The sequence below is a fragment of the Macaca mulatta genome, chromosome 4 (genome assembly GCF_049350105.2).
Source record: "Macaca mulatta isolate MMU2019108-1 chromosome 4, T2T-MMU8v2.0, whole genome shotgun sequence".
In the NCBI taxonomy this organism is placed as follows: Eukaryota; Metazoa; Chordata; class Mammalia; order Primates; family Cercopithecidae; genus Macaca; species Macaca mulatta.
The window spans coordinates 164774617-164790738 of record NC_133409.1 but is presented as its reverse complement, the minus strand read 5'-3'; the positions used below and the strand labels follow the sequence as shown (position 1 = coordinate 164790738).

General features: G+C 42.2%; 1 protein-coding gene and 1 non-coding gene across 2 annotated transcripts in view; one reads left to right on the top strand and one right to left on the bottom strand.

The window, feature by feature from the left end:
- Positions 1 to 16122, top strand: part of RNF144B (ring finger protein 144B) — a 188461-nt gene that overhangs the window by 14776 nt on the left and 157563 nt on the right. The gene's annotated exons all lie outside the window — the stretch shown is intronic.
- On the bottom strand, positions 13237 to 13339 carry LOC114677779 (U6 spliceosomal RNA). The gene has a single exon (XR_003729225.1). It is a non-coding gene; the product is annotated as a U6 spliceosomal RNA (small nuclear RNA).

Genomic DNA, 16122 nt, shown 5'->3' with positions numbered 1-16122 from the left:
GAGCCATCGCAGCCAGCCTCACATGATAATCTCTTCCACAAACGCCCTCACAGATATACCCAGAAATGATGTTTGACCAACTATCTGGGTATCCCATAGTCAAGTTGACACATAAGATTAATCATCACAAAGAGACAATGGAGAAAACAGATCCCTTCAGTATAATAGTCATTTATGTAAAACCATCTATAGATTTTCAGTGATACATGATTAGCAAAAGGATAGAAGAGAAGGGCAGAGATGGCTATTTTGTGAATTAAACGTATTCACAGAAATGTCAGAATAACTATTTTCACTTCTTAAAATGATGCTAGGACTATTGAAATCAATTTACATATGCATTAGGTAATTTTATTTACTTTTTTTTTTTTTTTTTTTTTTTTTGAGATGGAGTTTCACTCTTGTTGCCCAGGCTGGAGTGCAATGGCGTGATCTTGGCTCACTGCAACCTCCGCCTTGTGGGTGTAAGTGATTATCCTGCCTTAGCCTCCCAAGTAGCTGAGATTACAGGTGCGTGCCACCGTGCCTGGCTAATTTTTGTATTTTTAGTAGAGATGGGGTTTCACCATATTGGTCAGGATGGTCTGGAACTCCTGACCTCGTGATCCACCCGCCTCGGCCCCTCCCAAAGTGCTGGGATTATAGGCGTGAGTCACCGTGCCTGGCCTATTTACTTATTTATTTAATTTTTTTGAGACGGGGCTCTATCTAGCTTCACCATATTAATCAGGATGGACTGAAGTGGTGCTATCATGGTTCACTGCAGCCTTGAATTCCTGGGCTCAAGCGATCTTCCTGTCTCAGCCTGCTGTGTAGCTGGGACTACAGGCACGTGCCACCATGCCTAATTTTTAAATTTTTTTTTGAGATAGGGGTCTCCCTATGTTGCCTAGATGGTCTTGAACTCCTAGGGTTAAGCAATCCTCCTGCCTTTAGTGCTGGGATTATAAGCATGAGCCAACATGCCTGGCCTACATTAGGTAATTTTATTTAAAAAAATTATTTAATAAATTATTTGTGAGACAGGGTCTCACTCTGTCACCCAGACTGGAGTGCAGTTGCATGATATTGGCTCACTGCAACCTCTGTCTTCTGGGCTCAAGCAATCCTCCCACTTCAGCCTCCCAAGTAGTTGGGACTACAGATGCACGCAACCATGCCCAGCTAATTTTTAAATTTTTAGTAGAGAAGAGGTCTCCCTATGTTGCCTAGCTGGTCTTGAACTCCTGGGCTCGAAGGATCTGCCTGCCTCGGCCTCCCAATGTGCTGGGATTACAGGTGTGAGCCACCATGCCTGGCCTACATTAGGTAATTTTTAAATGAGGTTTACAATCTGTTCCACAGCTGGGGAAATGATCTGAGATATTGCCTGTGTGTGATAAGCACATAAGACATTCTTCTCCTTCTGTTCCAGAGAATCACAGAAGCAATAAACAGCTAAGATTTATTGTTCGCCATTTGTATTCTGCCACTGGTCAATTAAAACAAAACAAAACAAATGTGTGCATTCCTGTAAAACAATAAAGATGATGCCCATTAGCCAATAAAATGTAGAATAAACAAGAATGCTAATGCATTTCTCTTTTCAGCTTTTAGGAATTTTAAAAGGGCTTTAAATTAGCTTTTAGATTATCTTTCCAGAATTTGCAGCGTTATTACTCAATCAAAGTCTTTTAATGGCAAAGGAGTGACAAGGGGACAATCTAAATAACATTTCTATTAATGTGTTCCTAAAAGTTGAAAATACAGCTTGAAAAACGTGTGAGTTGCACATAAAATACCTACAATGGTGGGAAACACTTGCAATTTATTTCATAGAAGTGGAACTTTGGACTCAGAGGTAGGCTATTAGATTGGCCTGGAAGGATGGAAGAAAGGTGATGACTGGGCATGAAGACGTGACTCAGCCTTCTGTGGTTCTAGTATAAAACCTTCCTGTGTCTGTACAATTCTAAGGGCAATGCCGTGTTGCCCTGGTGCGCTGCTGAATGCCTGCTATCCTTTAGTATAGTGGTAAGAGCATGAGTGCTAGAATATGCCTTAGGCATAGTCCCTACCCTGCCCTGCCCTGCCCTTTCCTGGTGGAGTCTGGCTGTGTCCCACAGCCTGGAGTGCAGTGGCGCGATCTCGGCTCACTGCAAGCTCAGCCCCTCGGGTTCACGCCCTTCTCCTGCCTCAGCCTCCCAGTAGCTGCAACTACAGGCACCCGCCACCATGCCTGGCTAATTTTAGTATTATTATTATTATTATATTTAGTAGAGATGGGGTTTCACAGTGTTAGCCAGGATGGTCTCGATCTCCTGACCTTGTGATCCGCCCGCCTTGGCCTCTCAAAGTGCTGGGATTACAGGCATGAGCCACCGTGCACAGCAAAGCATAGTCCATTTTCTATTACTGCTTTTTCCCTGTGGTAGGCAAAATGCCAAGGTGTGGCCCAGGATTCCCATCTGCTGGTATATATGCCCTGTAAAGGAAGGGTCCCCTTGAGTGTGGGTGTGACTTGTGAAGATGATGGGTGTAAAGACATGGGATAGTGTGACTCCCATGACTACATTCCATCGTGTAAAACTCAGCCAAAGCTCACTGGAAAGAAGTTCTCCCACTGGCTTTACAGAAGCAAGTCATTTTGTTCTGTAATGAACAAATGACTTGAGAGCCATGAGACCAGGACTCTAGAGCAGCCCCTAAGTCCTGCTCTAGAATTCTGTAGCCATGAAACGACTTGTCCTAAGTCGTTTCATGGTTACAGAGAATGAATACGCCCCCTATTTTCTCTAGTTTACACTCTCTGATTTATTGTAAGTGTTACCAGAAATTCTAATTCTGTTCTTGTGCTCCTTAACTTCATATATTTCCCATTAAATGTTTCTTCCTCTGTATTGTGCCCTGGGCTTTCTTCAGCTTTATCTTTAATCTTCAGCTGGCTCTACTGATCAGTCTCTGCTTTGATAATTCAGTGTAACAAACCCCCGCAGTGACTTACAGCCGATCCTGATTTCTTGCTCACTTTGCTCATCAGTGGCTGCAGGTGGAGAGCAGTGTCTCCGCTCCAAGGTCATGTTCAGTTGACCTCGCGTACCTTCTCACTCTGAGACCCAGGCTGAAGGAAGAGCGCGGCTCCTCTCTGGGACGGAGGTTCTCATGGTGGGCAGTAGGGCTGACTGGGGCTTGAAATGCTTCCTAAATCCCCTGCTTACGACTGGGTGCATTGTCATTTAGGCCATTGGTCCAAACGAGTTAGTGGTCCAGCCCAACATCAATGAGATGCAGAACTAGATTCCTCCCCAGGGGAAGAAGAAAGGAGTATTTTTGAGTAACAATACAATCTGTTATAATGGCCTACTTTAGGTTTTTTTTTTTTTTTGCATTAATGATGTTTTTAATAGATCTCTATTGGTTCTTTTTGAATCTCCTTTTATTTCATAATGTTCTTTTCTTGACTTATGTGTTCTATCCATCCTTTATCTTTTCAACCATTTTAAAGCCATTAGCATTAACATCTTAGTGCTCTATCATTTGTACTTTCAATGGAGTCAATTATCTTTTTTGTTTCATCTCTCTTTTTTTTTTTGAGATGGAGTTTCGCTCTTATTGTCCAGGCTGGAGTGCAGAGGCACAATCTCGGCTCACTGCAACATCTGCCTCCCGGTTCAAGCAAATCTCCTGCCTCAGCCTTCCAAGTAGCTAGGATTACAAGTATGTACCACCATGCCTGGCTAATGTATTTTTAATAGAGATGGGGTTTCACCATGTTGATCAGGCTGCTCTCAAACTCCTGACCTCAGGTGATCCACCCGCCTTGGTCTCCCAAAATGCTGGGATTACAGATGTGAGCCACCACACCTGGCCTTCCTTTTTTTTTTTTTTTTTTTTTTTTGGGGACAAGTTCTTCCTCTGTCACCCAGGCTGGAGTGTAGTGAGGTGATCATGGCTCATTGCAGCCTCAACCTCCCAGTCTCAAGCAATCCTCCCACCTCAATCCTCTCACCCAGCTCTCAGCTACAGGTGTATGCCACCAGGCTGGGCTGATTTTTAATTTTTTTTTTTTTTGTAGAGATGAAGTCTCATTATATTGCCTATGCTTGTCTTGAACTCCTGGCCCTAAGCAATCTTTTTGCCTCAGCCTCCCAAAGTACTGGAATTACAGGCGTGAGCCACTGCACCCAACTTCTGTCTTACCACTAATTCCCTCTTTCTCAGGGTGATTTATTGGCTCATGAGCCTTATCATTTTTGACTGTAAGTTCATCAACAAGTTCCACATGTTCTGGGGTGGAGTGGTGTTCCTGTGAGGCAGTTTTATATTTCGTTTGTCAGGGCCTGCATGTTTTCTTAGTTTTGGACCTGGTTTCCAATCCTGTGTAGTTAAGGTGCACTTGAGATCCTTTCATCTACCTTGAACAGGCTTAAATGTCTAATTAATCATGAGTGATTCTTTTTCCATGTGTAGTCCAGTGCAAGTGGCAAGCTTTTGTACTGCTTCCCTCTTGAGAGGAAGGTGGTTTTCTTTTTTTTTATTCCTTCCTCCTTTCCGACTTTATATATCAAAGTAAGAAAAAAAAATATGTATATGTACATATATATACACACACATATATATAGACACACACACACATATGCATAGACACACATATAAACATAGACACACACACACACACACATATATATATGTTTTCTTTATAGTTTACATTTTTTTAGACATGGGGGTCTTGCTGTGTTGCCGAGGCTGGTTTCAAATTCCTGGCCTCAAGAGATCCTCCTGTCTCATCCTCCCAAAGTGCTGAGATTACAGATGTGAGCCACCATGTCCAGTCTATTATTTATATAAGGTGTTTGATTTCAGCTCCATGTGGTAGATAAATGCCACACTGGAAAGTGAGTATCCTATTGTCATATTTCTACTAGGTCTTCATTCCTACTCAACATTGTGGGTTTTGAGTTTCTTTTCTGTTTCTGAGGGATTGCCCTTTCTAGCTTTCTGCCCAGCTATGCATTTAAAAGTATTTTGTTGGCCAAGCGTGGTGGCTTACGCCTGTAATCCCAGCACTTTGGGAAGCCGAGGCGGGTGGATCACCTGAGGTCAGGAGTTCAAGACCAGCCTGGCCAACATGGTGAAACCCCGCCTCTACTAAAAATACAAAAATTAGCTGGGTATGGTGGCACACGCCTGTAATCCCAGCTACTTGGGAGGCTGAGGCAGGAGAATCACTTGAACCTGGGAGGTGGAGGTTGCAGTGAGCTGAGATCGCACCACTATACTCGAGTCTCACTCTGTCACACACAAAAAAAGAAGAAAATTGTGGAACTTTGAGCAGACTTAGGACTATTGGTAGACAGAGGTGTTGAGTTCTAGGCAACAGACATTAAGTGAGCTGGGTGATCTTCATTGTTAGGGTGTGGTTAAGAGTCGAAGACACGACAGAAATTTTAACTTTCAAAGAGGCCTTGTAGAGGTGTCAGTGAAAACTCTCTGCCAAAGACCATCCCCTTTTCTAAACATGAAATGTGTGAAATACCATACGGATCCAATAGTAAAGCCTTCTCAACAGTTGTTCAGAAGATGGCAACCATTGTGTTTCTTCTTTCACTGCAATGCCGCTATGTAATCAATACACTATTATTGCTTACAGAGCCTTATTGATTTAACTCTATAGTGCTCTTTTCTCGTTGGCTCCATTTATTAATATAGACACTGAGAGCTGGAGGGAACTTCAGAAATTTAGAATTTACAAACTAAAGGTGTGTATCAGAATCTTTTTGTGGAACATTTTCAAAATACACACAACACCTTCTGAGTTAGTAGGTCTGGAGTACGGGTGGGTATGTGTGTTTGGAAGAGTTTCCTAGGTAATCTGACAAAGTGTTCTGGTTGGGAATTATTTCTCTAGTCTAACCCCTTAATTGTATAGAGAGTTTACTTGGAAGAAAAATGTTTCTAATTTAAGATTGCCTTCGTTAACATAGGTAGTTAGAAAATTTAGGCCTTAATGATTCAATTTCTCCAGTTCTTTCTGAGCTCCTATTTCACCACCATCAAGCTGTAATTTTGTTTCTGACTTAAGAACTTGGAGTTTAGGTAGGTCTTTATTTTCAAAACAAATCTCTTTATTTCTATAACGTGATGAATGAACAATGCTCTATACTGTTTTGGGTTTAGAAATTGTGAGAAGCTCTTTAATTATAATAATTCAAGTTAGTTGTAAACAGGTGCAGCAGGGAGACGGCAGACAGACCCACTGGGCCCAACGCTGGAAACCATTCTGAAGTTTTTACAGTGTCTATGGGACAAAGACTTAGCTCTAGCTGGAGTGTGTGTGTGTGTGTGTGTGTGTGTGTATATATATATATACATGAGACAGAGTTTTGCTCTTATTTCCCAAGCTGGAGTGCAATGGCGCGATCTCGGCTCACTGCAACCTCTGCCTCCCGGGTTCAAGCAATTCTCCTGCCTCAGCCTCCCGAGTAGCTGGGATTAGAGTCATGTGCCACCACGCCCAGCTAATTTTGTATTTTTAGTAGAGACGGGATTTCTCCATGTTTGTCAGACTGGTCTTGAACTCCCGACCTCAGGTGATCCGCCTGCCTCAGCTTCCCAAAGTGCTGGGATTACAGGCATGAGCCACCGCACCTGGCCGGGAAATAATTTTTCAAGACCGATGAAGTTTATTTTACATTAATGTATATCTGAAGTAATGAATGACATGTACAATTTATGAGCTGGCATCATCTCCCGCCCTGGACACGTTTAATGACTTTTCAAGTCAGATTTTGGAAATATGGTTAACCAGACTTGGGGTTTATGCAAATATAAGTTTACTTTTTCAGATGGGTAAAGCAGGCTTCTGTAAGACAATTGGAAAGCAAGAATGTCTGTCCTTTCCTCACGTTGAATATTAGGAAGAAACCCCACAGAGAATCTTAACATTCATGGAAGAGAAAAGAGTAAACTTTAATCCTGGTTTGGACCATTCACCTCAGTTTATTAGTAGCTAACCAGGCTCTTTTTCACATTGGGCCCCACATTCAGCTTCCTTAACTACACTCGTTGAGACGGGGTCACCCAGGCTGAAGTGCAATGGATCACTCATAGCTCATTGCAGCTTTGAACTCCTGGGGTTAAGTGATTTCGCCTCAGCCTCCTGAGTAGCTGTCACTACAGGTACGCACCACCCATGCCTAGCTGTTGTTTTATTTTGTGTAGAGATTGGGTCTTGATATATTGGCCAGCTGGTCTCAAACTCCTGGACTTAAACGATCCTCCCACATCAGCCTCCCAAACTGCTAGAATTACAGGAATGACCAACGATGCCTGGCCCAGATCAAGACGTTTACTAACATAGGATCTAAATAGAGTGTCTTGGCTTCAAGTGACTTGCTTCACAATCTACCTTTTGTTAGAATGGATTAGGGAGTCATATATCTAATTTCATATTTTCCTTTATCAGACAGGAGCTTATACTATTCTCTTTCCATATTATATAAAACCAAGTTTTTTTTTTTTTTCTTTCAAGATCTGCCTAATGATCACGAATAAATAAGAGTGCCCGTATCTCATAAACTGGTTGGACCGAACGACTTTAATTCACATTAAGAGTATGGGCTGATTCCTATAAGGGAAAAGTATAATGCTACATTATTGCTTTGTAGAATTTAGAATTCCCTCAACCCTATAAGAAAAGGGACAAATACAATTATAGATAAATAAATAATGAAAAAATTGTGTATCAAAACATAGTAAAGCACAGTCAGGTCTAGAATGAACAGAGAACTTTTGCTTTGGCTAGAAAAGCTCCTCCTAGATATTGGTGTAAGAGTCTTTGGTGCAAGCCAAACAACATACTATAATTCCTTGAACAAAGTGAGATTTTCTGCTTCTGTGACTATTAAGAAAGTACAATAAAACAAAGCAACAAAACAAAACAAATGCCAACCAAGAAATAATTATTTTTGCATGGTTTTTAGAAATTAAGACTTTTTTTTTTTTTTTTTGGAGACGGAGTCTCGCTCTGTTGCTCAGGCTGGAGTGCAGTGGTGCAATTGTGGCTCACCACAACCTCCGCCTCCCAGGTTCAAGTGATTCTCCTGCCTCAGCCTTCTGAGTAGCTAAGACTACAGGCATGTGTCACCCTGCCTGGCTAATTTTTGTATTTTTAGTAGAGACGGGGTTTCACTGTGTTGGCCAGGCTGGTCTTGAACTCCTGACCTTGTGATCCACTTGCCTTGGCCTCCCAAAGTGCTGCGATTACAGGCGTGAGCCATCACGAGCCCGGCCTTTTTTTGTTTTTGTTTTTGAAATGGAGTCTTGCTCTTGTCCAGGCTGGAGTGCAATGACAAGATCTCAGCTCACTGCATCCTCTGCCTCCCGGGTTCAATAGATTCTCCTGCCTCAGCCTCCTGAGTAGCTGGGATTACATGCACCCGCCACCACACCTGGCTAATTTTTTGTATTTTTAGTAGAGACAGGGTTTTACCATGTTGACCAGGCTGGTCTCAAACTCCTGACCTCAGGTGATCCGCCCACCTTGGCCTATCAAATTGCTGGGATTACGGGTGTGAGCCACTGCACCCAGCCTAGTTGTTGCATTTTTAAGAGAAAATCTTTTGACTTTAGTATTGCTAATTCAGTAAAGAGTCCTTCTGAATACTCTCATAAATTCATGTAAATTAGGATTGTGGGTCTTTTTTTTTTAAACAGAGTCTCACTTTGTTGCCCAGGCTGGAGTGCAGTGGTGCGATCTCGGCTCACTACAAGCTCCGCCTCCTGGGTTCATGTCATTCTCCTGCCTCAGTCTCCCGAGTAGCTAGGACTACAGGTGCCCACCACCGCGCCCGGCTAATTTTTTGTATTTTTAGTAGAGACGGAGTTTCACCATAGCCAGGATGGTCTCGATCTCCTGACCTCATGATCCGCCCTCCTCAGCCTCCCAAAGTGCTGGGATTACAGGCGTGAGCCACTGAGGACTGTAGGTCTTATAAGGCCAGATAGGACCTCAGAAATCATCTAGTCTCACCCATTACATATTTTACAAATGAGGAAACTGATGTGACCTGCCAGGGTCATCAGTTAGCTGGTGGTGGAACAAAGGGTATTGCAGGAGGCTCTTGATTCTTCGTGACATTCTCTTTAGCTTCTTTTGGCTTATGATTTAAAAATTAAGTATTTCATAAACTGTTGTGTATTCAATCAGAGGGGGTCAATATTCAGTTTTTTATGTTTCAGAAATATAGAGTATGATAGTTACGCTGTTCTCCAAATATGTTCCGGCTTTCTGTCTTCTTGTTTCTGTTTTTTGATTTTTAGAGGGTTGGGGTCTCACTCTGTTGCCCAGGCTGAAGTGCGGTGGAGCAGTCATAGCTCACTGCAGCCTTGAACTCTGGGGCTGAAGCCACGCCTGGCTAATTTTTAAATTTTGTAGAGACAGGGATCTTGTTGTGTTGCCTGGGCTAATCTCAAACTCCTGGCCTCAGGTGATCTTCCCTCCTTGGCCTCCCAAAGTGCTGGGATTACAGGCGTGAGCCCCTACCCCCAGCCACTGCTTTCTACTATTGCATTTACTGACCCCATGTGGTTGGATGGCACGTTGTGATCAGTTTGACCAGTGATTTGCAAGGAGAAGTGTACGTCACCTCTAAGTTATTTTTTTATTATTTAAATTGACAAATAAAAATGGTATGTAGTTATGGTGTACAACATGACGTTTTGATATATGTATATATTGTGGAATGGCTAAATCAAGGTAATTAACATACACTGAGTAGGGGTTCTTAATCCATGAAGCTTTCTGGGGATCTGTTTCTGAGTGTTTACTTGCCGCAGCATCCCCTGTTGAACCAGCACGGACATTTGGCATGACTGAGAAAGCCCTTTTGGTTTTAAGCCACTGGGATTTTGGGGTTATTTGTAACCTCAGATTAAGGGTGTTTTCTTAAAAGGAAGACAATGCTTCTAATTTAGGCTTTGGCATTAAAGGGAAATGAATTTAGGCCACACATTTGGCAATTTAGGGCAAAAAAAGTAATACGAAAATTTTTTTGCTTATTGAGGGTGTTTTTTTTTTTTTTTTTGAGGAGGGAAAGTATCTGTAACTGTTATCTTTATTCTCCACTGCAGTTTTTTTTTTTTTTTTTTTTTAAATCTCCTGTAGTAGTAAACTAAGCATGGAATTACTGTCAAAATCAATCTCAAAATTAAAATTACAACCAGGATTCAGTAAATTAAGAGTCAAGGAATCTGGGTCCTGGTTTTCATCTTGCCACTGCATGACCTTCCATGTATCTGGATCTCAGGACACTCACTTATCTATAAATAGGTGTTGAAACAAATCATCTTGAATATCTTTCTAGCTCTGTTAATCTGTAGTTCCAGGAAATCAAGTAACATGCTGCTAGCTATTTTGGGTTAGGGATCTTAAACACAATTTTAAAATATAAGAACTAAGTCTAAAGGTATCTTGGTATAACAATTTAAAGAGTACTGAATACTTGGATTCATCTGAAACTTGAACTGCCCTGAAACATGATGTTTTGTACCTTCAGGGTCCTATGTCTTCTGTGAGTACTAGCCATGAATTTTAAAATGTACTTTCACTGGGCGCGGTGGCTCATGCCTGTAATCCCAGCATTTTGGGAGATTGAGGCGGGCGGATCATGAGATTGGGAGATCGAGACCATCCTGGCTAACACGGTGAAACCCTGTCTCCACTAAAAATACAAAAATTCCCCAGGCGTGGTGGCACGTGCCTGTAGTCCCAGCTACTCAGAAGGCTGAGGCAGGCAGAGCTTGCAGTGAGCCGAGATAGCGCCACTGCACTCCAGCCTGGGCGACAGAGTGAGACTCTGTCTCAAAAAAAAAAAAAAAAAAAAAAAAGTACTTTCCAGGTTTTTCTGATATTTAAATGTATTTTTATTGTATTTAATAATTGTTTCTTTTTAGTATTCAGAAAATGTTTCCCGAGGATGTCGTGGAACTGTGCCTGTTTTGTTTAACTTGCTTTTTTAGTCTTATCAACATTTTCTTGTAGAGATGTGGATGAGGTTTTTCAGCTTTATCTAAATGTACCTTAGTCTTACTGAGTTCTAAGACTTTGGAAAAATATTGACAGGTCCAACATTAGCCTCTCTCTCTTTTTTTCTTTTGAGACAGCGTCTCACTGTCACCCAGGCTGGAGTGCAGTGGCACCATCATGGCTCACTGAAGCCCTGACCTCCCAAGCTCAAGTAATCCTTCCACCTCAGCCTCCTGAGTAGCTGGGACTACAGGTCCATGCCGCCACACCCAGCTAATTTTCGTATTTTTTGTAGAGATGAGTTTTTGCCACGTTGCCCAGGCTGGTCTCAAACTCCTGGACTCAAGCGATCCACCAGCCTTGACCTCCCAAAGTGTTGGGATTACAGGCATGAGCCACTGTGCCTGGCCAGCCTCTTTTTTTTTTTGGATGGAAGTGCAAAAATGGCTGCATTTAAAGGTTCAGCTGTTAAATATTTCGGAATGTTTTGTTTGCAAGTCAATTTTGGCTAGAAGGCTCAAGTGAAAAAACCATTAGGATCAATTGTCATGTGTCCTGATGGTAAAGTGGTATCACTGGTTTCTTACTCTGGCTTTTTGACTTCTGTCTTCTTAGAACAAAAAGTAAGCCGGCCACAGAGCCACAAAGCCATAGCCTCTGGCCGAAAGGTGCCATCTTAATTATATTAATTTCATTGTTAACAAATTGGTAAAGGGACTAGATGATCTATGGAAGCCAGTCCAGTTGTTTGCTTTTTTGTAGACAGTCTTCTGGATTGTTAAGTTTTTGCTTATTAATGTTTTATACTGCAGTTCACTACTAGAGTTAGTGTTGTAGCATCATACTCTTTATCAGAGATATTAGATGATAAGGAAAGTTGCTCATAATGTTGTCAGTACTCTTGATTATAAAGTATACTTTTCACAGAATCAGAAACTGCCTGAAAATATAAACCTATTCAATTATACTGAGCCTTGTTTTAATTCAATGGCAAATAAAATGCTGTTTATATAAAATTCAATTTTTAAGAAAGCAGAGCGGTGACATTTTGACTGGTGTTACTTGTTTTGCATTCCTTTTTTTAAAATTATTGTGTTTTTTTGAGATGGACAGAGTCTTGCTCTTGTTGCCCAGGCTGGAGTGCAATGGCTCAATCTCAGCTCACTGCAACCTCTGCCTCCAGGGTTCATCCGATTCTCCTGCCTTAGCTGGGATGACAGGTGCCTGCCACCATGCCCAGCTAATTCTTTGTAAATTTTAGTAGACATAGGGTTTCACCATGTTGGCCAGGCTGTTCTTGAACTCCTGACCTCAGGTGATCCACCCACCTTGGCCTCCCAAAGTGTTGGGATTACAGACGTGAGCCACCGCGTCCAGCCTATTTTGCATTCCTAAAACATTATTTTCATTTTCTGCTTCATCTGAATCTTCCCCCACCCTGCCCCCCCCCCCCCCGCTTTTTTTAAGAGACAGATTCTTGCTCTGTCACCCAGGCTGGAGGTCAGTGGTGCTGTCATAGCTCACTGTAGCCTTGAATTCCTGGGCTCAAGGGATCCTCCTGCCTCAGCCTTCCGGGTAGTTGGGACTGCAGGTGCATGTCACCACACCTGGACATTTTTTTTTTTTTTTTTTTTGCATTTTTTGTAGAGATGAGGTTTTGCTGTGCTGCCCAGGCTGCTATCAAACTCCTGGCCTCAAGCGAGCCTCCTGCCCTGGCATCCCAAAGCTCAGAGATAACAGGCGTGAGCTACCACACCCAGTCAGAATCTTAAATGCAAAGGCAGTTTTAGTGTTCTTACCCAAAGAAATAAAAATAACCTAACATGAACACAAACAGTACTCAGTCATAGGAATTCTTATTAAAAATCCTATGTACACCATTCAGTGCCTTAAAAGACTGGAAATGGTTATCTTAGAGATATAATCTTACCATCTTAGACCAGTAATCCTCCTTGCTTTTAAATATTGGCTTGTATATACAAATTATTTATTTCCATAGGTTTTTAGAGAACAGGTGGTATTTGGTTACATGAGTAAGTTCTTTAGTTGTGATTTGTGAGATCTTGGTGCACCCATCACCTGAGCAGTATACAATGAACCCGATTTGTAGTCGTTTTTCCCTCACTCCACTCCCACCCTTTCCCTGAGTCCCCAGAGTCCATTGTATCATTCTTACGCCTTTGCATTCTCATAGCTTAGCTCCTACTTATGCATGAGAACACTCGATCTTTGAAAATATGGAATCCTTCACGAATTTGCGTGTCATCCTTGCGCAAGGGCCATGCTAATCTCCTCTGTATTGTTCCAATTTTAGTATGTGTGCTGCTGAAGCAAGCATGCTAGTGTAGTGTAGTGCAGTGTTGGAGAAGATGATTCAGTGTCTCCAGATTTCAGTTGACTTTGAAGAATGAACAAATCCCCAAGGCCAAGGTAATGTGCTGTAAGCTTTCTGTATATTTGCTAGCCAATATACAGATCTTGGGGTCACTGGATAGGTATGAGAGGCATGTGGGGTGAGGTATCTGGCTGACTCATCTATGCCACCACACTCACACAGCACTCAGCTGAGCTAAACCAGAATCTGCATGTCACAACTTGGGTGTCTTACTTGCCAAGGAGTGTGAATGGGGTGGAATGCAATAATGGAGGATGCCCTGAAAAATGGTCTGATTTGATGGTATGCAAGATATGTGCATTTTGCATGATTATTTTCAACAGAACACTTGCTACTTTAGACATTTAATTTTAGCCTTCTAAAAGCAAGTAATGTTGTTTGCTTGATTTGTTATCATATTCATTTCTCAGACTATTATTCAGGTTCAGTGAATAATATTAAGAAAATCCTAATAATTACATTATTCTGGGCTTTTAATTAATAGACCCACAAGATTTCTCTTAGCAACTACTCACAAAGGGAATCAACTATATTCTTATAGTACTTAACATCTGAGGTAAGTGCAGGTATTTTTCGTTCACATTTGGGAGTTTGTTTTGTTTTTTTGAGATGGAGTCTTGTTCTGTCGCCATACTGGAGTACAGTGGCGCAATCTCGGCTCACTGCAACCTCTGCCTCCCGGGTTCAAGTGATTCCTCTGCCTCAGCCTCCTGAGTAGCTGGGATTACAGGCATGCATCACCATGTCTGGCTAAGTTTTTGTATTTTAGTAGAGACGGAGTTTCACCATGTTGGCCAGGATGGTCTCGATCTCCTGACCTCGTGATCTGCCCGCCTTGGCCTCCTAAAGTGTTGGGATTACAGGCGTGAGTCCCCACGCCTGGCCTGGGAGGTTTTACAACATGTGTAAGTAACTGTACCTAGCACACCCTAAGGGAATGTTGACAATAATAGGTCTGATGTTTGGGAAAAAATGTTTGAGCTCATCAAAATAAAAGCAAATAAAAGAACAAGGAAACAATAATTCTTGCGTAAGTGTTCCGTTAACTTGTCTATGTTGGGCTCGGATGGCAAAAGCAAGCCACTTCTCCTGGCTGAGTGCTAGCTGCCAGCTTGCATCTGCCGCTGCTGCTAAATGTCAGTTACGCAGAGCCCCTGACCCTTTCCATTTTCAGAACAAGAATAGAACTAATTGTAGCATCAGGATGCAATGCATTCCAAAATATATTTCCTCTGAAGCAGTAATCTCTTCCACATCCTGCAAAGCAACTGAGAAGGACATTTTTTTTTTTTTGTCACTGAGAATATTTTTGACATTGGATTTGAAACTCTAAACCTCAAATGAGCTGGAAAAAATAATTCAAAGAATCCAATTTGTATATACTTCAAGTATTTTAATAATGAATCCATGGGACCATCTCCATTCTTTTGCTATGGTGAAATTGTGCTGTGGTAACTTGCGCTTAAAACAAGAAAACCAGTTTTAGAGCGTATTTCCTCATAACAGTAGTTGCCATACTGGTGTTGGATCTGCATCCACATCTGACTCTAGCCCAAATCACAAACTTGGTAAAGTTTGCATCTTTCTTTCTCTCTTCCTTCCCTTCCTTCCTTCCTTCCTTCCTTCCTTCCTTTCTCTCTCTCTCTTTCTTTCCTTTCTTCCTTCCTTCCTTCCTCCTTCCTTCCTTCTTTCTCTCCCTTCCTTCCTTTGTCTTCCTTCCTTCCTTCCTTTCTCTGTCTTTCCCTCCCTTCCTCCCTTCCTCCCTTCCTCCCTTCCTTCCTTCCTTCCTGTCTTTTCCTTCCTTCCTTCCTTCCTTCCTTCCTCCCTTCCTTCCTTCCTCTCTGTCTTTCCCTCCCTCCCTCCCTCCCTCCCTTCCTTCCTTCCCTCCTTCTTTCTTCCTTCCTTCTTTCCTTCCTTCCTTCCTGTCTTTTCCTTCCTTCCTGTCTTTTCCTTCCTTCCTTCCTTCCTTCCTTCCTTCCTTCCTTCCTTCCTTCCTTCCTTCTTCCCTTCCTTCTTCCCTTCCCTCCCCTCCCCTCTTTTCTTTCTCTTTCTTTCTAATATAGTCTTGCTCTGTTACCCAGGCTGCAATGCAGTGGTGTTGCAATCACGGCTTACTGAAGCCTTGACCTCTTGGGCTGAAGCAATCCTCCTGCCTCAGCCTCCCAAGTAGTTGAGACTACAGTTACATGCCACCCTGCTTGGCTAATTTGTTTTTGTTTTGTAGAGATGCTGTCTCACTATGTTGTCCAGACTGGTCTTGAATTCCTGGGCTTATGCAATCCTTCCAACTTAGCCTCCCAAAGTTCTGGGATTACAGGTGTAAACCTGTAGGGCATCTCTTTTCTTCATTATGTTTGTTCTTTAAGTTTCTCTCCTGCTCCGAAACCCTTACCCTCATTCCAATCAACTTCCATATTGGACAAAGTTCTTCCTTAACCACATTAAAAAATCTGATCTCAAGATAACTGTACCCCCATGTTTATGGCAGCACTATTCACAGTAGCCAAGATATGGAATCAACCTAAGTGTCCATCACCAGATGAATGGAGAAAGAAAATGTGGTGTATATACACACAATGGAGTACTATTCAGCCATAAAAAAGAACAAAATCCTATAATTCACGGCAACATGGATGAGCCTGGAGGACATTATAAGTGAAATAAGCCAGGCACAGAAAGACAAACATTGCATGTTTTCACTTATATGTGGAAGGTTAAAAAG